This window comes from Mobula birostris, chromosome 15, assembly GCF_030028105.1.
Source record: "Mobula birostris isolate sMobBir1 chromosome 15, sMobBir1.hap1, whole genome shotgun sequence".
NCBI classification, from domain to species: Eukaryota; Metazoa; Chordata; class Chondrichthyes; order Myliobatiformes; family Myliobatidae; genus Mobula; species Mobula birostris.
The window spans coordinates 32,709,806-32,735,836 of record NC_092384.1 but is presented as its reverse complement, the minus strand read 5'-3'; positions in this window follow the sequence as shown (position 1 = coordinate 32,735,836).

The following is a 26,031-nucleotide window of genomic DNA, read 5'->3' as shown; positions in this document are numbered from 1 at the left end:
AATGGAAAGATAATGAATAATTACCTGAAGCCCTTGTGTAGATGTGATTGAGCTAATCATATACAAACTTCTCCTGCTCCTTGCAATAATTAGCACAATACTACCTCAAACATATTTTCTATGATCCACATAGAATCTTTCCTATGAAACCCAAATAAAATTGCATTTTATTGTTAATATTTTTTTAAAATTACCTTTTAATCATTTCCAAGATTCCATTTGGGAAAAATTGCAGTTGTAGTTTAGAGATTCTAAACATTTTTAAGCTTTGCCCATTTTAAACAGTTGAAGGTTTGAATAACATTCAAAAAATTATTGAGTGAAAACTGGTGGCATTAGTGATTGGATTGGGATAGATATTTGACGACTTTTGTGGCAACTTTGGAAGTGTTGCCAATCCATGCAGCATCTATTGCAACAGAAGGTTTTCTATGTTGTTATGTTAATCCATTTTATTGAATGCTTTGGTTAACTTGACAAAAAATTAATTTGGCATAGTAACAATCAGCTCCAGCATTTTGAAATAATTTTTATTCTTTCCCTCTCCTTCAATCCCTAGAATCACAGGTGAATTTGTGACCTTTTAACATACTAGTATTGTGATCGGATGACAAAGGTACAGAATACAGAGAACAATGGTGTTGATGTTTCATTCTAAATTCTTCCTATCTTATTACTAAGTATATAAACCATAAGACATAAGAGCTGAATTGGGCAATTTAACTTGGAGATTCTGCTCTGCCATTCAATCATGGCAGATTCTTTTTTAATCCCCCTCGGCCCTTTCCCTGGCCTTCTCCCCACAACCTTTGATACCATGTCCAATTAAGAGCCTATCAAGCTCTGCTTTAAATACACCCAACGACCTGTCCTCCATAGCTGCCTGTGGTAACAGATTCACCATCTGGCTGAATAATACTCTCCGTATCTCTGTTTTAAACAGATGCCCCTCTATCCTGAGGTTGTGTCCTCTTGTCCTAGGTTCCCCCGCCATGGGAAACATCATTTCCACATCTAAGTCTAGGCCTTTCAAAATTTTGAAAGATTTCAATGAGATTACCCTGTCATCTTTCTAAATTTCAGCGAGTACACACCCAGAGCTATTAAACGTTCTTCTTATGAGAAGCCTTTCATTTCCAGAATCATCCTTGTGAAACTCCTCGGAACCCTCTTCAGTGCTAGCGCATCTTTTCTTGAATGAGGAGCCCAAAACTGTTCACAATACTCAAGGTGAGTTCCACCAGTGCTTTGTAAAGCCTCAGCATCACATCCCTGTTCTTGTATTCTAGACATCTTGAAATGAATGTGAACATTGCATTTGCTTTCCTTACCACTGACTCTACCTGCAAGTTAACCTTTAGGGTGTTCTGCAAAGGGTCTCCCAATTCCCTTTGCATCTTAGATTTTTGGATTTTCTCCCCAGTTACAAAGTAGCCTGAACATTTATTTCTTGCTACCAAAGTGCATGACCATGCACTTTCCAACATTGTATTTCATTTGCCACTTTCTTGCCCATTCTCCTAATCTGTCTAAGTGCTTCTGTAGCCTACCTGATTCCTCAACACTACCTGCCCCTCCACCAATCTTTGTATCATTTGCAAACTTGGCAATAAAGCCATCTATTCCATCATCTAAATCATTGGTACACAGCATAAAAAATGGTCCCAAGACGGACCCCTGCAGACCACCACTAGTCATTAACAGCCAACAGAAAAGGATTCCTTTATTCCCACTCGCTGCCTCCTGCCAGTACACTAACCATGCTGGTAATTTTCCCGTAATACCATGGGCCCTTAACTTGGTAACAGCCTTAAGTGTGGCACCTTGTCAAAAGCCTTCTGAAAGTCCACATATACAACATCTGCATCTCCCTTACCTATCCTACTTGTAATCTCCTCAAAGAATTCCAGCAGTTTCATCAGGCAAGATTTTCCTTTAAGGAAACAGTACTGACTTTGTCCTGTCTTGTCCTGTGTCACCAAGTACTCCATAACCTCATCCTTAACAATTGACTCCAACATTTTCCCAACCAGAGGTTGGACTAACTGGTCTATAATTTCCTTTCTGCTGCCTTCCTCCTTTCTTAAAGAGTGGAGTGACATTTGCAATTTTCCAATCTTCTGGAACCCCAATCTCTAGCACTACCTCTTTCAATTCCCTAGGTTACAGTTCAACTGGTCTGGGAGACTTGTGGACCCTTGGGTCTTTCAGATTTTTGAGCACCTTCCCCCTTCTATTAGTAACTGCACTCACTTCTCTTCCCTCACACCCATCACCTGGCACACTGCTAATGTCTTCCACAGTGAAAACTGATGCAAAATAATCATTTAGTTCAACTGCCAGCTCCTTGTCCCCTGTTGTACAGCCCGGATCTGGGCCGTACCCTCCAAATATCCGGACCTGCCTCTCGTTTTTTTTTTTTTGCACTTTCTTACTTTCCATTTTTCTATTTTCTATTTATGATTTATAATTTAAATTTTTAATATTTACTATTGGTTTGTAATCCAGCGAGCGGGAAGCACAGAATCAAATATCGCTGTGATGATTGTACGTTCTAGTATCAATTGTTTGGCAACATAAAAGTATAAAAGTATTATTTCTCCAGCCTCTTTTCTAGCAGTCCCATATCCATTCTCCTCTCCAATTTTTTTTTTACATGCTTGAAAAGCTTTTGCTATCCACTTTGATATTGTTTGCTAGCTTGCTTTCATATTTCATCTTTTCCCTCGTAATGATTTTAGTTGCTGTCTGTAGGTTTCTAAAAGCTTCCCAATCCTCTATCATCTCACTAATATTTGCTTTGTCGTATGCCCTATCTTTTACTTTTACATTAGCTTTGACTTCCCTTGTCAACCATAGTTGTACTATGTCTTTGTTTTCGGAATACATCGATCCTGCACATTACTCAATTTTCCAAGAAGTTCATGCCATTGCTGCTCTGCTGTCATCCCTGCCAGCAGTTCCATCCAATTTACTTTGGCCAAATTCTCTCTCATCTCACTAATTTCCCTTTACACAACTGAAATACTGCTACGTCAGACTTTACTTTCTTCCTATCAAATTTAAAACTGAACTGAATCGTACTGTGATCATTGCCTCCTAAGGGTTCTTTTACCTTAAGCTCCCTAATCACCTCCAGTTCATTACATAACACCCAATCCTGTATAGCTGATTCCCTAGTAGGCTCAATGACAAACTGCTCTAAAAAGCCAACTCATTGGCATTCAACTAACTTATTCTCTTGAGATCCATTACCAGCCTGAATTTTCCCAATTGACCTACATGTTAATATCTCCAATGACTATCATAACATTGCCCTTTTGACATGCCTTTTCTGTTTCCTGTTGTAATCTGTGGCCCATATCCCAGCTACTGTTAGGAGGCCTATATATAATTGCCATCGGGGTCCTGTTACCCTTGCAGTTTCTTAAATCAACCCACAAAGATTCAACATCAAATCCTACGTCACATATTTCTACTGATTTGATGCCATTCTTTAGCAGCAGAGCCCCGCCACACCTCCCCCTCTGCCTACCTTCCTATCTCTCCAAGACAACCTTTGACCTTGGATATTCAGCTCCCAACTACAACCATCCTTCAGCCACGATTTACTGATGGTCATATTATCATACCTGACAATCAGTAATAGTGCAACAAGGTCATCCACCTTACTACTGGTACTGCATGCATTGGGATACAGTACATTAAGTACTATATTTGTATCTTTTTGATTCTGCATTTCTAACACACCGACACTCACTCTGCTGGCTGCAATTTTGTCCAATTATTTGCCTGCCCTTCCTGACACTTTGAATGCATGCTATCTTTGCTTTTTTTAAATCATCTGTCCTATCCTGAGTCCTTTTACTCCAGTTCTCACACCCCTGCCAAATTAGTTTAAACCCTCTCCAACAGCTCTAACAAACCTGCATGTGAGAATATTGGTCCCCCCTCGGATTCAGGTGCAACCCATCACTTTTGCACAGGTTATAGCTCCCCCCCCCCCAGAAAAGATCCCAATGATCCAAGGACATGCCACTTTGCCATAAGATTCATCAATGAATGGAAGCTTGAGGTATGTTTCTAGTCACTGCTACTCAGAATTAGTGAATGATACAACATGCGATGATAGAAATATAGAATTGTCAAGCAGGAGTGGCCATTTTACCCTTTAAGCCTGCTCCAAACTCAATACAATTGTGGCTGGTAATCTATCCTAATACCAAATGTCCACTCGCACTCATACCATTTGGTATATTTTGTGTTGGAAGTCTACTTATCTTAAATATATTCTTTCTTGACCTCTACAGCCTTTTGTAATGAAGAATCCCATAGGTAAAATCCATGTTCTAAGTAAAACAACTTCTCTTACTCTCAGTTCAAAATGAATTGTCCTTTATCACCTCAACCTCTAGAACCTTCTCTCAGGTTATTTGCCCTGCCTGCATCCAGGCCATGGAGTGCTGTCAGAGTTTTGATACTTGCGGCTATTGCTCAGTCATGTGTTTTCTGAAAGGACTCAAAACCCCCTGTTCAGAACATTGCCTTTAAAACGTTCCTATTGCTTATAGAATCCAATTGCACTACAGTTTCAGCAAGCAAATCATAATAGAGCATTTTTTTTACTCATGGATCTCCAGTAATTTAATCAGTTATGTTGAATATGTACTTGGTTCGTGAACACTTCTGCTACTGGAAGGACTGTCTTTTTATGTTCTCCCAGAACTATTAAAAGTGTCAAACTTTATTGTCAAATCATTCTTTACTGTTCTAAGAATGACGTGACTTTCTACCTCCATTTCATTATGAGAAGCACTTTGTGAAAATATTCAAGCTTCTCAGAACCTAGAAAGATCCAGCCATTTAGTTATAATGCCTCATCTGTTTGTGTGCAGGCTTAATACTCAGTCTGCTTTGGTGCAAACACTAGCACATCAGAGAATTTCACTGTTTCATAGTTATCACTGATTGCTGTCCTACCAGAAGATATGTGACCTATTAATACTCAAATTTTCAAATAAATGAAAAATAACATTTCAACTCATCAAATACAAGCTTTTGTATTTGATTCGAATTCTTAGGAGGTGTCCAGCAAACATATATCATAACTTAGCTCATTAAAAATGACATTACTCCTATCATTTTGGATCTCCGCCCTCCACCTCCCACTTTCAAATCTCTTACTAGCTCTTCTTTCAGTTAGTCTCGAAGGGTCTCGGCCCAAAACGTCGCCTGTACCTCTTCCTAGAGGTGCTGCCTGGCCTGCTGTGTTCACCAGCAACTTTTATGTGTGTTGCTTGAAATTTCAGTATCTGCAGACTTCCTCGTGTTTGAGTTATTTTTTATTGTCTGTTTCGTTTGGCAATGTTTAGTCTGTGGCTGTATTTATATAAAAAAAAACACATACTAAAACATTTTGGCAAGTGGGAAAAGAAAATAATTGAGAATATATTGCACAAACATCTGCAAAGGTGGGGAATAGCTGTTCCAAAAAGAGCCAACAAGAAATACAAGGAAATTAGTAACTTGCTGGATATAGAGTATTCATTAATCTGACCTCCATGAACCATAATACATCAACAAGCAACTGTGTAGGGGTGGAGACCTAACAGCATCTTCCCTGGAATAACTTTTGATATTACGTAGAGGCTCTACAAATGTCACTTTACTGACAAGTTAAACATCCCTGTGAAAGCTACAGCTACAAGTATATAAACTGTGAAATTTGGCATGAAAGATCATAACCTCAATATGATTGAATTAAACTTTCTGTGGGAGGTTAGATATGGATCAATTGCTAAGTTGGTTTTTCATGTGATACACATAAAGACTCTCCAGATGACTGAGAGGAAAAAGTCTCACGAGTGTCTGAGTCATTTGGTCCAAGTATTTTGCAGTTTGATCCCCAAGTGTGTATGTTGTTGATGTGTCAGCTTGGCAATTGGCTTCGAAATTGGATAAGGTCACCATGAGCAAAGAGCTGCCATAATCTATCCAGAATGTGTATCAAGTGAAGGGAGCTTTTACCTTTGATGTGAATCTTCCATAGTTCAAGTGACAACTGAATCTCCCTAGTGCTTACCATGAATATTGATCAATCAGCGAAGGTACCAACTTCCCATTAAGGAGTGGGCACCTTGATGAGACAAGGTGGTTAGTGTAATTGACTTTGACATGCACTGCTCGTAATTGCAGAGTGGGGAAAGGAATTTGGGTGTCCATAAAATTTCAAAGTAAGTTGGAGACTTTTAAAAAAAAAAACTCAAAAACAACTTGGAATTGGTTCTAAACATTCATTTATATGATCATAGTGCTCAGATAACATTGTTCTCTGTAGACCCAGTAGATTTTGATTCATGGCATATTTTCTCATTTGTTCTGAATGGGGAAAACATCCTTTTAAAAACAAATAATGTTCACAGCTCAGAAGTGCAGATGAGCCTCAGCATTAATTACAGCAATTGCCTTCAGATCATCAAACTCTGACTTGTATGGGTTTGATTTGGCACAAGGTCTTTTTAAAACAAATATAGAATTTTGAGGCATTTTAATAGGAATCATTAAAATTCATGAATGAAGTATTTCTGCTTTTCTCAAATGGTGGCACTTCATTTAAACTACTGGAGCCTAATGACTTGTGTTCAAAGTGACTTTAAAATACATTGGACTTTATACTACAGTAACCTGGCTATTTGAAAAGAATAATACAACTTGAAGTAAGTTGGAACTTGAGCTGCAGCTTCAGTAATACAAATCATTCTGCATTAAAACCTCAATTCATTTATTTGGCAGATTGCTTATGGAGTCGATTTATGACAGCTAAATTTACCCAGATAATGATAAATCAGAAACTGAATGATAGAATTACAAATAAGTAAGATATTGAAATTGACAATGAAAATAGGACATGTATGTAATGAAAAGTAGTTGCCACTTTAAGGTTATTGCGCCTTTCAGAATGGTCACATGACTGATTCTCACTAGATCACAGTAAAGCTTAGTAGAAAGTTCCAGAGAAAAGTGAAGAGCCCTTATAAATACAATACATCAGGAGTTCAACAAAGTCTCTAGTTTCTATAAATCTGTTTATTTTGCAGTGGACTTCATTAGAATCTGTGCAGGCAAAGCCCTTTCCCTCCATTGAGTGCATCGACACAAATCGCTGTCGCAGGAAAGCAGCATTCATTGTTAGGGACCCCCTTCCCCCCAGGTAATGTTCTCTTCTCACTGCTGTCATCAGGAAGAAAGTACAGGAGTCTCAGGACTTGCAATACCAGGTTCAGAAACAGTTATTACCCCTCAGCCATTAGGCTCTTGAACCAGTGGGGTTAACTTTACTCACCTTTACTTGTCTCATCAGTGAATTGTTCCCACAACCTATGAACCTATGGACTCATTTTCAAGGACTTTTCATCTCATGTTTTCTATTTATTGCATATTTATTATTATTATTACATTTTTTCTCTTTTGTATTTGCAGATTTTGTTGTCCTTTACACATCAGTTATTTGTCTGCCCTGTTGGGTGCAGTCTTTCAATGATTCTATTATGGTTCTTGGATTTACTGAGTATGCCTGCAAGAAAACCCATCTCAGGATTGTATATGGTGACATAGTACTTTATCATTAAATTTATTTTGAACTGTGACTTTTGAACAATGTTTCATTTGGGTTTGAAGCATGCTTTGAAAAATTGTGGTAGTTTGTCTGTTCAGGTGACAAATTTTCAGTTTTCAAGCTATCCACTTCCTTTCATTTGAAGATGCCAGTCGCTAAGGATTGGACTTCATGGGTTTCGTAACCCTTTGTTCAAGTGATCTGTCTTACAGATGTGGGTAAAATAACAAGGTTGGTTATAAACACCATTAGCACTTGTTTTATTTACTAGTATTCTGGGACAGGCCCTTCCAACCCAATGAGCTGCACTGTTCAGCAACCCACCGAATTAACCCAAACCTAACTGAATGACCCAGAGGAAATCCACGTGTATGAAGGGGGAGGACGTACAAACTCCTTACAGGATGGTGTCAGAATTGAACTCTGAATTCCGACCAAGCTTTAATAGTGTTGCCTTAACTGCTACACTACCGTGTCCCTGTCAGTATCCACTGTGATGCAGAGTTTTGAGAGGTTGGTCACATCACCTCTTGTCTGAGGAGTGACCTGGATCCCTTGCAACTTGCATCAAAACAGGTCAATAGCAGATACCATTTCACTTAGCTCTTGGAATATCTGGGCAATGTCTATACATACATCAGGATGCTCTTCATAGACAATGGCTCAGCATTCAACACTATTGCCCCCCTCAACTAATCACTGAGCTCCAAGTTCTAGGCCTTGGTATGTCCCTGTGCAACTGAATCCTCTACTTCCTCACTTGCAGACCCCCTTTAGTACAGATTGGCAATGACATCTCCACAATCACCAGCAACACAGATGCACCACGAGAATGTGTGCTTAGCCCCCACGCTACTCTCCATACAGTTCCAATGTTACTGTTTCGTTTGCTGATGACATCACTGTCATTGACCGAATCAAAGTTGGTGAAAAATCAGCATGTAGGAGGGAGATTGCAAATCCGGCTGAATGGTGCCACAACAAGAAGTTCGCTTAAAGTCAGCAAGACCAAAGAGCTGATTATTGACTTCACAGGAGGAAACTAGAAGTCTATGTTCCAGTCATCATCAGAGGTGGAGAGGGTCAGCAACTTCAAATTCCAGTGTTATTTCAGGGGATTTGTCTGTGCGTTGCATGTAAGTGCACCACAGGGCCTCTGCTTCCTTAGAGATCTGCGAAGATTCAGCATGACATCTAAAACTTTGATTAAACCTCTATCCCTGTGTGGTGGAGAGTATATTGACTGGTTGCATCAAGGCCTAGCATGGAAACACCAATGCCCTTGAACAGAAAACTCTACAAAAAGTAAAGCAGCATCCATCATCAGAGATTCCCACCACACAGGACATGTCCTCTTCTCGTTGCTGACATCAGGAAGAAGGTACAAGAGATTCAGGACCCACACTACCAGGTTCAGGAACAGTCAACAATCAGGCTCTTAACCGAAAGGGGATAACTTCACTCAACATGCCCCATCACTGAACTGCTCCTACAACCTATGGATTCGCTTTCAAGGACTCTTCATCTCATGTTCTCTATTGTTACTTGTTATTTTTCTTTCCTATTTGCACAGTTTCAAATTTACACATTTGTTATTTGTCCTGTTATAGGGTAATGTAATTGGTGGAAACATATATAATTCACAAGCACTGACATTGAGTTGGGGTTCACTTTAGGAGGCTGGTCTGACATGATGAAATTGTGTAGTTCTGTTACCGTGCTTTGTATTCAGTCTTTGGAGGACAATAGTTACGGTTTTCATTAAATCCAAAATGCCTCCTGACATTTTATTTGTGAAAACCTACATTTGTGACCTGATGCTCTAGGATAATTCTAGAGCTTTCAACTTGTCAGTCAACGCAATCACTTTGAAACTGCTGGAGGTCTGCGAGTGAAATGCTGTTGTTTGGTTTGTACAGGCAAAGGCCCAATTTGCGCTGTGAGAGATCTCTGTAATGACATGAGTGAGTTTGGTTGAACTCATGCTGGAACACAATATATATTGATCACTGAAAACTCCCCTTTTACAGATTTTGACAATTGGAGTCTTGAGTGTACCAAACAGTTGGTCTCCTTGCCCGGCCTTGGTGATGCTAAACCATCGGAGCTAATGGACCACATGCTGTCTCTCTTGGGAAATCACCACCTTTGTTTCATTTTTAAAGAACTCTTCAGTAGCAAATGCCTAATCAATTTCATAGTGTTCACTAATGAACCTGTGAAAGAACATAGAGAGCTTGCTAAAATTGCTGATGGTATAGGCAGCAATGTACAATTCCTCCTCCTTTCCCTGCCTCAACAAGCCCACAGCTGTGAAACAGAAAATGTGCTGATATCATGCTCTCTTTGGTACAAAATGACAGGAAGTGCCACCCACGTTACAGCTTCAATGGTGACAGTGCATCAGGTCACCAGATGTCTTTGAACACTGTGGGTTTCCAGCTGCCAAGGTCAACTACTGTTCATTATGTTCACCCTTTCAGGGCAAAGTTTCCAGTGTGACAAGAGTGCCCAAGTGAGTGTGTTACCAGCACTACCTATTGATCAGAAGGCAAAGAAGGATGAAACCTCACAGGAGACCATCAATGGCAAAAGGATCCAGACTTGCAGGACATGACTGGTGATACCCTGCTTCAGTGGTGACGTTACATATTGGACTTCGTCCTGGCTAAAGTGGCTAGACCTCAGCTCGGTGGTGATTTCCTGTGTGCCCAAGAACTATTAGTTGATCTTAAGAACTGCCAGCTTGTGGATGCTAAGGACTTTGGGTTGTTACTCTGCTCCCGCAATGGCTCTGTCAAGTGCATGCTCCACCACATAGGAATTCATTTGACTGCTGGGTGAGTTCCCAAACATCACCAAGCCCACATTCTCTACTACAGTCACAAAACATGGCGTCGGGCACCACATTTCCACAATTGGTCCACTGGTCCATGCCTGCACACGTTGATGGGACCCAGAAAAGCTGGCAACTGCAAAGGCAGATTTTGCCAACATGGAAAGACTCGGCATTATACGCAGGTCATATAGCCCCTGGGCTTCACCCCTCCATATGGTCCCTAAGTTCGATGGTGTTTGTAGCCCATGTAGTGATTATCGACACCTTAATGAGGTCACCGATACCCGGTCCCCCACACCCAAGACTTTTTGGCACATTTAACAGGAAAGTTAACTTTTTCTAAAGTCGACTTAGTTAGGGGCTACCATCAAGTGCCGGTTTGCTCAGGATATTTCTAAAATGTTTGGCCTCTGAGTTTCTGCACATGCCTTTGGGGCTGAAAAAGGCAGCACAGACTTTCCAATACCTGATGGACTGTATTAAAAGATTTAAATTTCGTTTTTGTTTACCTGGAAGACATACTTGTCAACAGTGCATCCAAATCTGAATGTGCATCACTTCCCTGCACACTTTTTTGAGTGTTTAAGCCAATAGTGGTTGATGATTAATCCTGCTAAATGCCAGTTTGTGTTGTCAACTCTTCACTTTATTGGTCATCGCATCTCATCTGTCTAGCGTCAATGGCTGCAGACGTGTCTCGGGTGTTCATCAGCACCTGGGTTGCTCAGTTTGGCATCCCATCTGATATTCCCACAAAGGACCGATGTCAGCATGTAACTCCAGGTCAGGGTCTTCAAAAGAACCCTGAAAGGGAAAAATAGAAATATTAAAGATAGAAATAGACCAGTTTCCAAAGATGCAAGTAAAGGAGTTGCAGTTAGGTGCTCCACCAGTTCTAATGGGTTTCCAATTTTGATGGGTTTCCCTGTCCCTCCCCCATTGGATGGCATTGCTCTTGGCTGGGGCCAGCACCACCTGCTTTTAATCTTACTTCCCTCACCTTTTATTTTATAAGAACTACTCCATATCAAATGATTTTTGCTTGCTTGTACAATAGACCAGAGTTCACCATGCATAAGAGACTGGAAGTTCAGTTTAGCAATGCTTGTGCTTTGGTTCTATTGATTCTGGGGAAATGCACATTAAATGTTCAATCAATCTGCGAGAATTTTGCTGGGTGATATCTTGACACCAGTGGCTAAGCAGAGATTTTGAAATAGACCATGTGTAAAAGAAAAAAGTATCAGACATCATAAATCATTATAATAAGAACACCAGTGGGTCACTAGGTGAAAAGAAAAGTCAGCAGGACAAGTGATACGAATTTTAAAATGTCTACAGTTGTATGCATTTATTTACAACTGTGCTTTAAGCACATTCCTGGCAACATCCTAATGTTTGCAAATGACTGAAGGAATAATTTCACTACCACCTTTCAGGGTCAACAAGGTTACACCAGGAATAACAATTTTCCAATTTCCATTTCAAGGGACAGTAAAATATGCTGTTCCAATCTTCCTTGCAGGGTAATCCTTTCCTGACAGGGGTCAACATAATAATCCTTTACTGCACTGTTTCCAAGACGCTCTACCCTTGTATATGGAAACCAATGCCACATGCAGTACTTTGTGAGATTTCACTGAAAGTACAGCCAGGCACCACACAGTAGTGTTTAGCACAACGCTTCACAATGGCAGCTGTAAGATTGGGGTTTGACTCCCACTGCTGTCTGTAGGAGTTTTTATGTTCTTCCTGTGACCCTGTGGTTTTCCTCTCAGTCATCCATTTTCTTTCCACATTCCAAAGGTATACAGTTAATGTTAATGAGTTGTGGGGGAGCTATATTGGCACCAGAAGCTTGATGACACTTGTGGGCTGCCCCGTGCAATCCTCACTGATCTGATTTAATGCAAATGATGCTGTATGTTTCAGTGTACATGTGACAAAGCTCATCTTATTTCTTTTGTTTTTTAAAAACGGCATGCTCTGCTATTTTAACATGCCCTTTTATAGAGGCATGTTAGTTATATAGTTAAGTGCTGCTCCTTGCTCCTCACTAATTTGTGATCCCAGCAAATCTGCCTCTGCTTGTTCCATCTACTTCTCCATATCCCTATGCAGCAGGGATATTTTAGGCAGTTTCCAGAGTAGGCTACGTGGTCGGCACAGCATTGTGGGCCGAAAGGCCTGTAATGTGTTGTAGATTTCTATGTTCTATCCCCTAACACTAACCCTAGTCATGAGTGATTATCTTTTTGTCTTTTTTACCCCATTCTGCATGGGCTGTGTTTGCCTGGTACTTGAGACAGTTGATCTTTGTGTTCCAGAACCGTGGCTTCTGAGGCTGCAACGAGCGTGTATATTCCATTAGTGACAAATAATGAAACAATTGGACTAATTTACTGAGACCCTGTCACCACTCTTATTCTTCCACTGAATCCAGATTCACGACCAACTTTACAAACATCAGCACAAATTGAAGTAGATTGCTACCTCAGTGCCAAAGAACTGTGGGGAATGAAAATAATCACACTAATGCAATGTCTTCTGTGGTCAGGTAAAAGTCTCAACGTTGGTACAGGGACAATTTTAATCCACACCTGACCTTGGAGATATTTGATGTCTGCACTAGAGTTCCTAAAATAGTTTCATTCCTACTCCTCACCTTAATCATTAAACATGTGCTAACAAGAGAAAAATCTGCAGATGCCAGAAATCCAAGCAAGACAAACGTAATGCTGGTGGAACTCAGCAGAACAGGCAGCATCTATGGAAAAAGAGTAAACAGTCGACGTTTTGGGCCGAGACCCTTCATCAAGATTAAACATGTGCTGACCTTGCTCATTGTTCTTTTTCATGCAATTGCAATTGAACTTTGCCAAGTTACACTCCTCAATAGAAAATGTAGAACTGAAATCATAATCCAATACGTTCAGGAGCCTCTTTCTTTCACTCCCCGCCCCCCCCCCCCCACCCCTGCCAATCTTGGACTTTTTCAGATTCATTCTCTTTGCTAATACATGCTTGAGAATTTGTAAATAAGTTGTCCATTTGATTGGCAGTGAACACAACAACTCTATAGTATAGCCATTAACATTTGCATGATGAAGCCGTATTAGAACACCAGGAAATGCTACTCAAAGCTTTAGTACACTTACTGTAATATCAAGTGTACAAGCTGCAGCTTTATTCCCCATTTTTATATATTTTTTGCCTCCTTTAGTAGAGTCCCAGAGAATCCACCAGTTACTTTGTCCTAATGATTCCCTGAAATGTAAACCTAGTCAACAGCAATGGCAGATCAGTCAAACGTGGAGAACATTGCAACTGATGTCAACTTAGTCCTCACATGACATTCATGGATGCACCTTTTATTTTACGTATGGATCTTTGTAGCTGAATCCGTGGATATTTATCAAGAATGCTGCATACACATTGTCAATGATCTGTCCAACAATCTTTGACCCCCTGCCATCAGGCGGGAGGCACTATAGCATTAGGCCAGAACTGTTAGGATGGGGAACAGCTTCTTCCCCCTGGCTCTAAGACTACAGAACACCCAGCTCTCATCATGTACAGTATGAAGCTCCAATAGCATTTTACTGTTTTACTTGTATGGTATATACACTTTATTCATTTATTTGTAATAGATTCCTTAAGGTTGTTATGGGGGGGGCAGTATTAGTGGGAGTGAGCTCCCACTACCTATTAAATGTTCCCAATGGTATGCATCTCAGAAAAAGCCCCCAACAACCAAGTCCGGCTCCTGGCCTTCATGTGTGGCTTAACTATGAAGCCTCATGGAGCCATTCCTGGTGACAAAAGGGGGCAAAGGCAGGTTACTGGCACCTTAAAACCAGTCACTTCAGGCAGATGGGGCCCATCAGCTATGGTTGACAGCTCATCTAGGAGAGGGAAATCTCTGATCTCAAATCTCTGCTGTCTTGCAGATATACCCACTTGTGGGGAGGCTTCGAGAGTAAACCGGGGGGCGGGGGGGGGAGGTGTAGAAATCCAGAGCTGGAATCCCTGAAGCAGTGCTACATTGAGTTCAATGGTAATTGGCAACTCCTGCGGCACTGTTGCTGCCAAACTGTATTGGATTCTGGTATTCTTTGGGATTCATTAGCTGTGTGGAAAGGGGAGCCTGCTGCTGTCCTTATCGTACTGTCCTGGTTTGCTAGGACACAACATCCATGGTTAACTCTGAACAACGGAGGGCCTCTTATTTGTGATAATATTACTTTGAGTTACATATACTGTGTTGTGCCCTTTGGTCTGGAGAAACATTGTTTCATTTGGCAGTATTTGTGTATAGTGGAATGACAATAAACTGAACTTGAATTGGAGAACAACAAGGAATGGGAACTTGAAGGTTTCCAGTTTTGCTTTCCTTCATTTAGAGCACTAAAGAAAACTGTAGTTCTCTAACCGTTGCCCTGGTGATGATCAGCCACCTGGACAATGTTCTTTTGTATGATTATTTTATGCCTCAATCTTGTGCTTGTGCCTGTACCCAGTAAGCTTCTGCAAAAAGAAAATCTCTAGTTTTGTGTCCTCAATCTATAAAGAAATGAATTATACAGCAGTTTGATATTTTTAGTCTTTTCTCCATAATCTGGGGATGTTAAGGTCAATTGTAGCATTCTTATCATGACATCAACTGAGAACATTTGATTCAATACAGACCAGAGATTAACCCAAAACCTTTCCTGGACTGTATGATTCAGTACCTTTAGAAGGTGATGCACTGACCCTGTCAACTGAAAGGGGAACTTTCACTGAAATGTGCTGATAAGGTATTTCCTTCCATACAGTACAATAATCCATATTTAATGGTAGCAGTATGGCTATTTCTATGATGAAGATGTAAGCAAAATCTGTTACTAAATATATCGCAAGCAATTTTCAGGAATCATCTTCATGGATATCATTTAAAAATAATTTGGAGGCAATCTGAAATGTCTCAGCAATTTATTAAATGTTGTACTTCTATAGCTGTAACATTGTCAGTACAAATTTGCTACTTACTGTAGTAAAGGAGCAGGATTTCAAAATTGATGCAGATCTTGCTTCTCTCCCACAAACAGCTAACCCATGGAAATGTGCAGAGGGGATAGTAAAATGGGATCAATTAACACTTAATCATAATTTGCTATTTAATGAAACAGCTAAATTGTTGCAAAGGATTTACAGACTAGAAATGGATATTCAGAGAATTGGTGTTGTCTGAATCTTCCTCCAGAGTTATCATATCCCATCCTATGTTGATGTTCCTACATCCATCCCTCATGTCAAGTCACCTTTAAATCTACATTAATGGTTTCACGTAGCAGTGCATGGTAGTGTTTCAATTCTCTGTGCTGTTGGATAGAAAAGCAGCAAACACTCATTGGAAGTCATCCAAATACAGATAACATAATGGGCCGTTTGCCTTTTGCCATCTTAACTCATTGTATCTCAGGAAAAAAAAAGCTTGCTACTTGTTAGCATGCGTTGCTTGTGCTGGACACAGTTGTCAACATGCAGAGGTCCTGGCCATGGATGAGGTAAAAGTTAATGAACTGAATTTGCTGAGACCTCACAGAATATGTAATTCAAAGCCTCACAAATCAGTTTGTATTGTGCATGGCATATTTCTTCCTGTATTTAAACAGAGTCTCTGGTCATTTTGGAAGATGGTATCTGTAAATATAGCATATTGGGCTTCGATGAAGCTGGAGTACTTTGTTCAGTGCTAGAGTTACTCGTTTTGTGTTAATCTTCCTCATCTCAGACAATTATTCAAATGCATTAAATAAAATAGTATATGTACATGTATTTTCTGCTTAGTCACCATTTTGTCTTCCTCTTGTCTTCAAGTCAAACTCAGCAAGAGTGACACTTATTCAGCCAGCGTCGCGACATAACTCCAGCATATCATAGGTGATTATTGGTGGAATTTCCTTTGTTTTAATGGAGGGATTGGACGTATCATGTAACAAGTGGGGGGAAAAAAAGGAGAATGTAATGGTAACAAATTAATTTATCCCACTATCATTGTAGTTTAACAACCTTTCATAACTGATGGAAGTTTAACCGAATCATGACTAGTTTAAGTAGGGTAATTTAAAAAGCTGTTCCCATCAATGCACAGTTAAAGAACTAGAGGATATTTATAGTTTTGGGCAAAAGTTCCCAAAAGGATGAGGAAAATATTTCTTTGTTACAGAGAGTAGTTATGATCTGGAACTCATTGCTTTAAGGTAGGTGGAACTAATCAATTAAGGCCTTTGAAAGAGAATTAGATACTTGAGGGAAAATGATTTGCAGGTTTAATGAGAAAGAGGGAAAAATGAATAGGACAGACATGAGTGTTCTATTAGTAGCTGGCACAAGCAACGGGCCAAATGGCTGCCTTTTGCACTGCATCAATTCTATGATTATAAGTTACAAATTATAAACAACTGGAAAAACCAAAGCATACAACCTTAGAATTGTTGAAATTTCAAACTGCATCAAAAATACATTTGTCAAACTTTAATGGAAAATTCTCTCATCAGAGAGAACAAAGTATGAGAAATTGTTCTTCGCCGCCCCCCATCATGACATTCTCTAATGATTTTAGTGATTTTTTTTTTGTTTTGTTTTTAGTTTGTAATTTCTGAAACACTTCTGATTATTGCCCCTCTTGAGTATGTGTTTATCAGTTACCTTTCACCAGATATTTTTTCCCCAGAGTAATACTCGTATCATATGGTTTAAATAAGTTTAAGATTTGGGGGGGGAATATTATTCCTTTGGTGCTGATTATCTGGTTCTGGAAATTGGTTCTGTAAGTATGCCATGACCTTTATTGAATCTGTATTTGTATTGTTTCCTTGTCCTTATCCGATTTCCAATAGTCTACCTAATCATTTTATTGAGTATTATTCCTGTAGATGTAGTGTGATGAAAAATGGATTTGTGTTCTGCAAATTGCTGAGGAACTTGAGTGCCTAAAAGGTCAATCAAAGAGCATGGTGGAGTAATTCTGTAATAACACGTTTTCATCTTTTATTGTGAAAATTTCCTCAGGGCTTTTTAAATGGCTTAGAAAAACTAACTCTGGAATGGATGTTTTCGAAAGGCTTTAGTATTTAAGCAGGTTTTATTGCACAGATTTGATTTTGATTTGAAACACTGTCTGACAAAGAATAATGCTTCCTTAAATGAAGTCACACAAGTGATAACACACTTCAGGAGTGCCACATGCACTGTGTGTTCAGCAGTAACAATCAGCACAATCAGACTGACCCATTCCATTTTACTGCTACTTTTCTAATCTTAATTAAATCAATCTCATGGTAAATGTTGACAATGAATGATGGTACAAACTAGGGAGGCCAAGTCAGACACAGCTTCCAGAATAAAAATTCTCACTTAATCATTAATTTGTCCATTTGCTCACATTATTCATTGTCTCGAGCTGGATCCGCTCCCTTCCCTGTAAATCCCCACCCATGCCACAACTGTCAACGTATACTTCCTACAGAACTTCAGGCAATTTACAAATTCTGGAGTCACTTTGTAGTTAAGCTGGTATCTAAGAATTCCAGTTTTTTAAAATTGTTTTCCATAACATTTTAGTGTTCTTTTCCCTAAAGCAACATCCAGACTATCAGACTGAATCATCATGCCACAAACTGCTTCTAAGTTTTGTCATAAATCCTTTCACTCCAGTTAGAAAATGGTATAAAAATTGAAGAGGGATAGATGACTAAATAGATGATTCAAGGAGCATTAACCAATTGCAAATAGTTTGGCAAGGGAATATTGTTCTTTGGTTAGTTGCTGGAGTTGGACAGCCTTTAAACAGGAAGAAATTCTTTGAGAAACAGAAATGCCCATTAGCTCTTTGTACTCCCTCAAACTGCAAGCTTTTCTAACACATTAAAATAATTTATCTCTCTACTAGCAAAGCTGTCATCAAGAACAGAACCTTGGGGCCAGGGTTATTCACTCATATAATCACCACCATTAATGAGGATTTTCCAAAGTTAATGGTCTGCAACTGCATGGATCCAGAGAGTCTAGTACCAAGCTCCTTGGGTAGGATCTGCTCCCAATCAATGCTGTCTATTGTTCATCATACTGTAAATTGTGGGTTAAGTTCACTTGTATATCTTTTGCTAAATCATTAGCAGCAATGCAACACAACATGGATGCAGTTGTCCTGGGGAAATTTGGAAGTTAGCAGGGGATTTTTTTTTAAGGTTTAAAAAAAATCTAGGAATGATGTGTGTTTCTGCAGGCTGATGGACCCATTTACTATCTTGTACCTGCCCATATTAGGGGGAAATATAGAGGAGCTACTGTTTCACATTTAAAACTTACACTTTCAGCAAACGATCTGAAGGAAGCATTCAATAGGAGGCAACTAGGATCTGGAAGGAGGTAGAAAAGAGAATCCCAAAAGTTTATCAAACCTTCCTGGACAGAAACAGGATCTATCCCGGAATGCAATGTGGTTATATAGTGGTTTAATGAAATTATACTTCCTGGAAGTGCTTTTCTTTTGTGGACACCATATTCCCCTTCTAAAATTAATAACCACACATTTGCCTTGGCACTCTATTTTGGTTAAGTGGAGCAAAAATAAAACCGAGGAAAAATATGCTGCTTTTGAGATAATGCTCATGAACTTACAAAGTTCCCGGCAGGAACTTAAAAAGAACACACACAAACTATCAGCGGAATTCAGCAGGTCAAGCGGCATCTATGTAGGGGAAGGACCAGCTGATGTTTTAGGCAGAGACACTTCATGAGCACTGAAAAGGAAGAGGCAGAAGCCAGACTGCATTAAAGACTTGTATAGCCTTAATATTTTTTGGTTGGTGATATCTTGAAGGGTGCATTTTCTTCGAATGTTCTTTTTCTAGGCGTAATTTAATTAGCTTTTGATAGGTTGATATCAGATCTGATGTCAGTACTAAGACTTGGGATTGATTACTGATAGGCCCAAACAATAATTAGAAACTGGCTGCCACATTTTTATGATAGAAAAATAGATGGAAATATCTATATTTATGTGGGTATATTGCACCAAATCTATCCTGGAAATGGCAAACTATTTTGGATCACTGTAAAAACTAAGAATACCAAAGGATTTATAAGGTTTTGGGTGTTCTAATCTTTTAAAAAGTGTTAAAACTGCTGATGGGAATACAACAGACGATTTTGAATAGCATACTTGTTCTTTCCGTGCTATTGTTCACCCACAACAAAATGAAACTGAAATTGAACTTGGAAAATGTAGAATAACTACAACTAATATCTAAGCTCAAGAGCAGAAGTCTGCACCAACAGGGGAACATCCAATCAATCTGTGGTGTGAAGTCCCTCTTTGAAGCAGATTGTGCATATCAAGGCCAAAAGGGATGTGTGCTTTATGATGTGTCCCTGTGGATCCAGTCTGAGTTCAAGCTCAGCTGCTAAACAAACAGAAGAGAGCTCAAACCTGAAGCAGAATGGAGTCCTGTGGAGTGGCTAGCTTTTGCTTCTGTAAACAAGCTTTATGATAGTAAGTAGAACAGTCTGCAATCTTCTACATAAAATCTAAAGGTTGTTTATTTCCGCTCCAGGTATATAGATGAACAAATCCACAAAGGACCACTTACGCATTCACCAATATAGGTCATGTAGCCATCTAATTCTTAAAAAAATACTCTGCAAATTTTCATGTATATTTACAAAAGTCTTCTGGATGTCCAGCTATGCACAATGCTAATTAAAACAGTTCCCCTGATGAAATAAAACACATGCAAGGAAAACAGAAAGATTATAAATCATTTACAATGTGTGTGGGAGAGCCAATAGCTACCTTGCACATTCTTAAGTACAAATTAAAAGCAATATAAACATCAGCAGTTTAAATACCTGATACCCCATTTATAATTGTGATGGAAATTCAAATGCATTGCACATTTACAGCACAATCACACCAACTGGGGAAGGATAAACAGTGGAAAGTTTGTTTACTCTAATCGGATTTGGAAATAAAATCTCCCGGTACTTGGTTTTATTTGGGGCTGGAAGCAGAAGGTTTACATCAGGATATGATAAATGCCTGATGGATATCTCTCACAGATTTAACCCATAAATGTCTACACTTGTGCTGAGCAGATAATAGGCGATGAGTGTTTAAGTGAATTTGAACTGTCTGAATTCAAAGCCCAAAAGCAAGGCTAACAACAACAATGCCCTTTCCCTGCCAGGAAAGGATACATAATAGATTTGGACACATAATATACAAGTTCAAGTTCTGACGGTTATTATTCATGGTACCTTAAGTGGGTGAAACTACACCAAAAGCTGAAGGATATGAACAAGCATTGCATGTACATACATAAATCTATAGCTATGGAACATTGATAACAGGCTTTGACCCAAGCTATATAACCTTTGCACTGCAATATGAAGAATGACTTGAACAGAGCACTAGGTTAAATATCCATTCATGTAAACCACAAGAGACAAAGGATGGACATAAACCCACTACAAAAATTAATCAGACTACTGGGGTGCAAATTGGCATATACCATTTCCAGGACTGCACATGCCTCCCTCCTGTAAATGATTAGAGAGTAGAATTAAAAAGGTTAGAAGATAACTTGTAGATGCCACCAAGTATTATGCTCTGAAGGAAGTCTGTCCCTTTGCTGTTTTATACAATAATCTCATTTTTGTTCAAATCCAAAATTGGCCCAATTTCTAAATGTATGAAAAAATTCAAAAAGGCTTAAATCAGACCAACAACAATACAAAATTTATTCCTGGCAACATGATTTGAAGTATTCCTTTGTTCTGAGTGGCTCGCTGTTGGCTGGACTATAGACTCTGGAGGATTACATTCTATCTTTCCCATCTTGACCTAAAGTAAATGTGATCTCGGAGGTTTGTAAAGTATAAATGGGGCTTTAGATCTAAAAAAGCTTCTTAAACTATTTTACAGTAGAGTCTGAATTGAAAGCCTGCGGTAATGCATTCCAGGAGCTAGGATAAATCACTTATACAGCAATGACAAGCGTAAAAAAAAGGTCTTTGCTGGAGGCTGCTGAAGATTCAAAGTAGATACACTTACTGATGGTACTAATATGCACACTTAAATATCCTTTGCAAATTTAAAAAAATAACAAAATTGCAGATTTTGTAAAGAGTTTAAAAAGAAGTAGAAAGTGATTTCAGTCATGTCAAAGATCTGAGTTTCTTGACCCTGCAGTGGGTTAAAGGAATTCCCAGTTTATCTCTTGGAAAATGGATTTGAATCCAGCTAGGCTGGTGCCATTTAGCTCTCTCTATTTGGTGGTAATAACTTTAAAAATATACTACATTTAAGTTTGTTCAATTGAATATCAGCAGCATTGGCATCAAATTATGAATCTCATTCTGAGGAACCACATGCAATCTTTGCAGTCTGCCAACCAGTTGTGCTTTCCATTTGGGATCTTGTAGTCCTGGTAAGCCGCCTTGTTATTTATATTGAAGCTGTGTTGTCCATTATGGTCGAACCAGACCAAGCTCTTTTGGAACAGAGCACAATGGATTAAAAATTCACATGGATGTAGACTATTACCAAAAATATTTTGATGCTCCCCATCCATCTTGCAACAGCAAGAAAGCATTTAAATAGGAAGGTTGTCAATTCTTTACAACATATTCCATTTTGCTCTTTCTTTAAAGACAATGGTCTAGTTCTACTCCTACGCATGTCTTATGATCTTATAAATAAAATATTTAATTTAACACCAGGGTGAAAGTTCAAACGAATAAATGGATATAGTGAATGTTGCACATGAGAATGGTTTCAAAACAAAGAAATCTGATAAGATACCTTTATCTTCAGTCATGTTCTGTAATCTGTCAAAACAATTGCTTGGAATGAAAATATGAACTAACACTGTTTGAGTGTAAGTGGTTGCAAGATAAGTTATCTTTTTTCTGTACTGATTCACATTGCAGGCTGCCCAATTCGATGCATGGTCTGGATTAAATTAATAAGATGTACAAACAGAGTAACGCATAACCTTTTCTTTCTATCAGTTGAGAAAGAATTGCGTAGCTTGCAGTCCACATCACTTCCCTGCCTTTCATGTGTGTGTCAGTGGTACAGCTGGTAGAGACTCCAGTTACTGGGTTTAAAGCTGACCGCTGATCTCTGTGTGGAATCAGCACGTTCTCCCTGTGATTGCATAGTGCCTGCTAGGTGCTCTGGTTTTCTCCCGAATCCCACGTGCATCCGGGGCGGCAAGTTAATTGACCACTGTAAGTGCCACTAGTGTGTGTGGTGGTGTTATTGGGGAAGGGGAGAGTTGAAGCTGATGGGAATGCAGAGAATATTAAAATGGATTAGGGTAGGGTTAGTGTAAAAGTGGAATCTAACATGTATTGCAAAACTGATAGATTTATAAATTAAAAGTTAATGCTGTCATGATTCTTCACACAGAGAATGGTGGGAGTGTGGAATGAGCTGCCAGATGAAGTCGTAAATGCGGGCTCACTTTTAACATTTAAGGAAAACTTGGACAGGTACATGGATGAGAGGTGTATGGAGGGATATGGTCCAGGTGCAGGTCAGTGGGACTAGGTAGAAAAATGGTTCAGCACAGCCAAGAAGGGCCAAAAGGCCTGTTTCTGTGCTGTAATGTTCTCTGGTTCTATGATTGTTGCGATTCTGATATTCTCAGTATATGATTGAAAATTATTCAAATGATCGACTGAGTACTTGCCAGCTTTCTTTGGGGCAGGTATGCTCTTTTCATACTGATGTCCGATGGATGTTTGTTTATCACCAGCCCATCATGGGTAAAACCCTCTCCTCCATTGAGCACATCCACATGGAGTGTCACTGCAGGAAAGCAGCATCCATCATCAGGGACCCCCACCACTCAGGTCACACTCTCTTTTCGTTGCTGCCATCAGGAAGAAGATACATGAACCTCATGACTTGCACAACCAGATTCAGGAACAGTTATTACCTCTCAGCCATCAGGCTCTTGAACTAGAGGGAATAACTTCACTGAACTTCACTTGCCTGATCACTGAACTGTTTCCACAACCTATAGACTTACTTTCAAAGACTCTTCATCTCATGTTCTTAATATTTATTGCTTATTTATTTATTTATTTATTTATTTAGTTATTTGTATTTGCATAGCTTGTTGTCTTTTGCACGCTGGTTATCCACCCTGTTGGTGGGTTATTTCAATGACTCTTTTATTGAATTTATTGGGAATGCCTACAATAAAATGAATCTCAGGGTTGTATACAGTGTACGTGTAGATAATAAATTTACTTTGTTCATCTTATTGGCTTGTCTTCTTCAAACTTGATAGGCCAAATGCCTAATTCTGTTCCTATATCTTTACGGTCTAAGATATGGCTGTCTGACTCATCAGCCCAGAAGGAAGCACCTTATTGGGCTTGGAAGTGGTGTTGTATAGCTTGTATTTTCTGACCACCTGTTCTGATATTCAGTGTTCTGGTTATACTAGAGAACTTTGTTTGAATTTGATGATTATGTTATATAGATATAATTTGTATTTTAACAATTGGCTTCTATTCACTAGTTGAATTAATTTTGTACTTTTGGGATGATAGTAGAACCCTTTAACCCAGTGTTTCCCAGCCTCTTTTATCCAAAACCCCTTTTCGGCACTATCTACTTTCTGGTGGCCCTATAGTGTAAAAACATGTCCACCATATGCTAACATGAGAAAAATTATCACTTACTAGCTCTTCTTTCAGTTAGTCCTGACGAAGGGTCTCGGCCCGAAACGTCGACTGTACCTCTTCCTAGACATGCTGCCTGGCCTGCTGCGTTCACCAGCAACTTTTATGTGTGTTGTATGAGAAAAATTATTCTGCTTTAAATTTTTATTTGTCTTTAAACCTACCTTATACAGTATCTGTGGGCTGTACAGCAGCTTTGATATCAACGTGATCCTTGAGCTTGATGGTTTTTAGCAACAGCTGAATTACCTGGTTCAAGCTGTGACAGCAAAAGCCTTAAGTCTCCATGTGTAAAATGCCCAAACAGTTTTTGTTTTTTGTGAATACGTGGCTCATTGCAATGAAGCTTCTTTCAACAAGGTGGAGGATGGAAATGCAATGAAGATCAGCTCGGCTGTTCTCCAAAGACCAGGAAACTTCGTATGACAGTGTAGCCACACACCACAAAAGCCAATACTTTTGAAAAGCATTTTTGCTTCTACATCATTCTGAATTTCGATAATTTCTTTTTGCAAGCTCTCTTCCCGTTCTTCCAACTTGCAAAGAAATTAGTTAACTACCCAGTCCAGAATTTCCAGATTGTTCAAATCCTTGAATAGATTCTGAAAATCCTTCTCTGTGACTTCAGGTTTAAACAGTACTCTCACAGATCACTGTCTGTGAAAGAGAGTGCCATATTTTCCACGCAGAAGAACTGAGAATATTTTTCTCCCAATATTTTGCTTATATATTTCCATTTTCCATTAAAATTGGCACTACACTTTTTGCCTGGATCAAATAGAAATTCTCACCTTGCAGCTTCATATTTAGATTGCTCATTTTTTCATACAGATTCGCTAGGTATGCCACATCTCCATGTACAAGTTCAGCCTTGGTTCCCCAAGCTCTTGTCAACTTTGAACGTAAATTCAACCACAACATCAAAAAGAGGAACGAAATGTTTTAAGCAGCAGCCTTTTGATAGTCAATGGACTTCAATGTGAAGAAGCAAGTGTTCAAACTCTTCATCATTATCTTAGTATAACTGGTGAAACATTCTGCTATTTAATGGAGTTGCTTTAATTTTGTTTACACTTGAAAACGTCACTGGCTGAGGTTTTTGGCTGTGAGATGTTAACGATGAATTGCACAATGGAGTGCCAACAGACTTGGAATTTCTTTTTTCATAAATGCCACTAAACCAGCATGGCAACTTGTCATATATGGTGCTCCATCTGTTGCACAAGAAATCATGTTCCAAATCAGAATACTTTAATCCGTCTATATATATTTTGAACTCATCATGGATTGATTCTCCATTGATATTTGTTTTTAACTTCTTACAAAGGAGAATCTCTTCATAATTTTTTTATTTTTGATAAACCATATATGCCATTAGCAACGTTTCAATGTCTCGCACAATTGACTCATCCAATTATATAACAAATTCTGTTTTTTCTAGCTCTGTGCATAGTTGACACTCAATGTCTTTACAAATTTCGTCAATACAATGAGCTACAGAGTTTTTACTCAGGAATTGACTTGGAAATACTGGTCTCCATTTTGTGAACAGTGATGAGCACTTCTGATACAACAGGCACTATTAATCCTTCACAAATTGTATAAGATTTTCCACACTTTGCTATCATTTTGGAAATATTATAAGAGGCAATGAGACCACTAGCAAAGGCATTTTTAGCTTTCTTGGTAAGTGACTCAAGTATGCAATGCTCTTCAAATGCTTCTTTCATCTTCTGGAACTGAGTAATACCATAAGTAGCCTTTTCAGGGTGCCTTTTATGGAAGTGATCCTGCAAGCCTTCACTGCCTTCAGACTCCAAGAGATCAA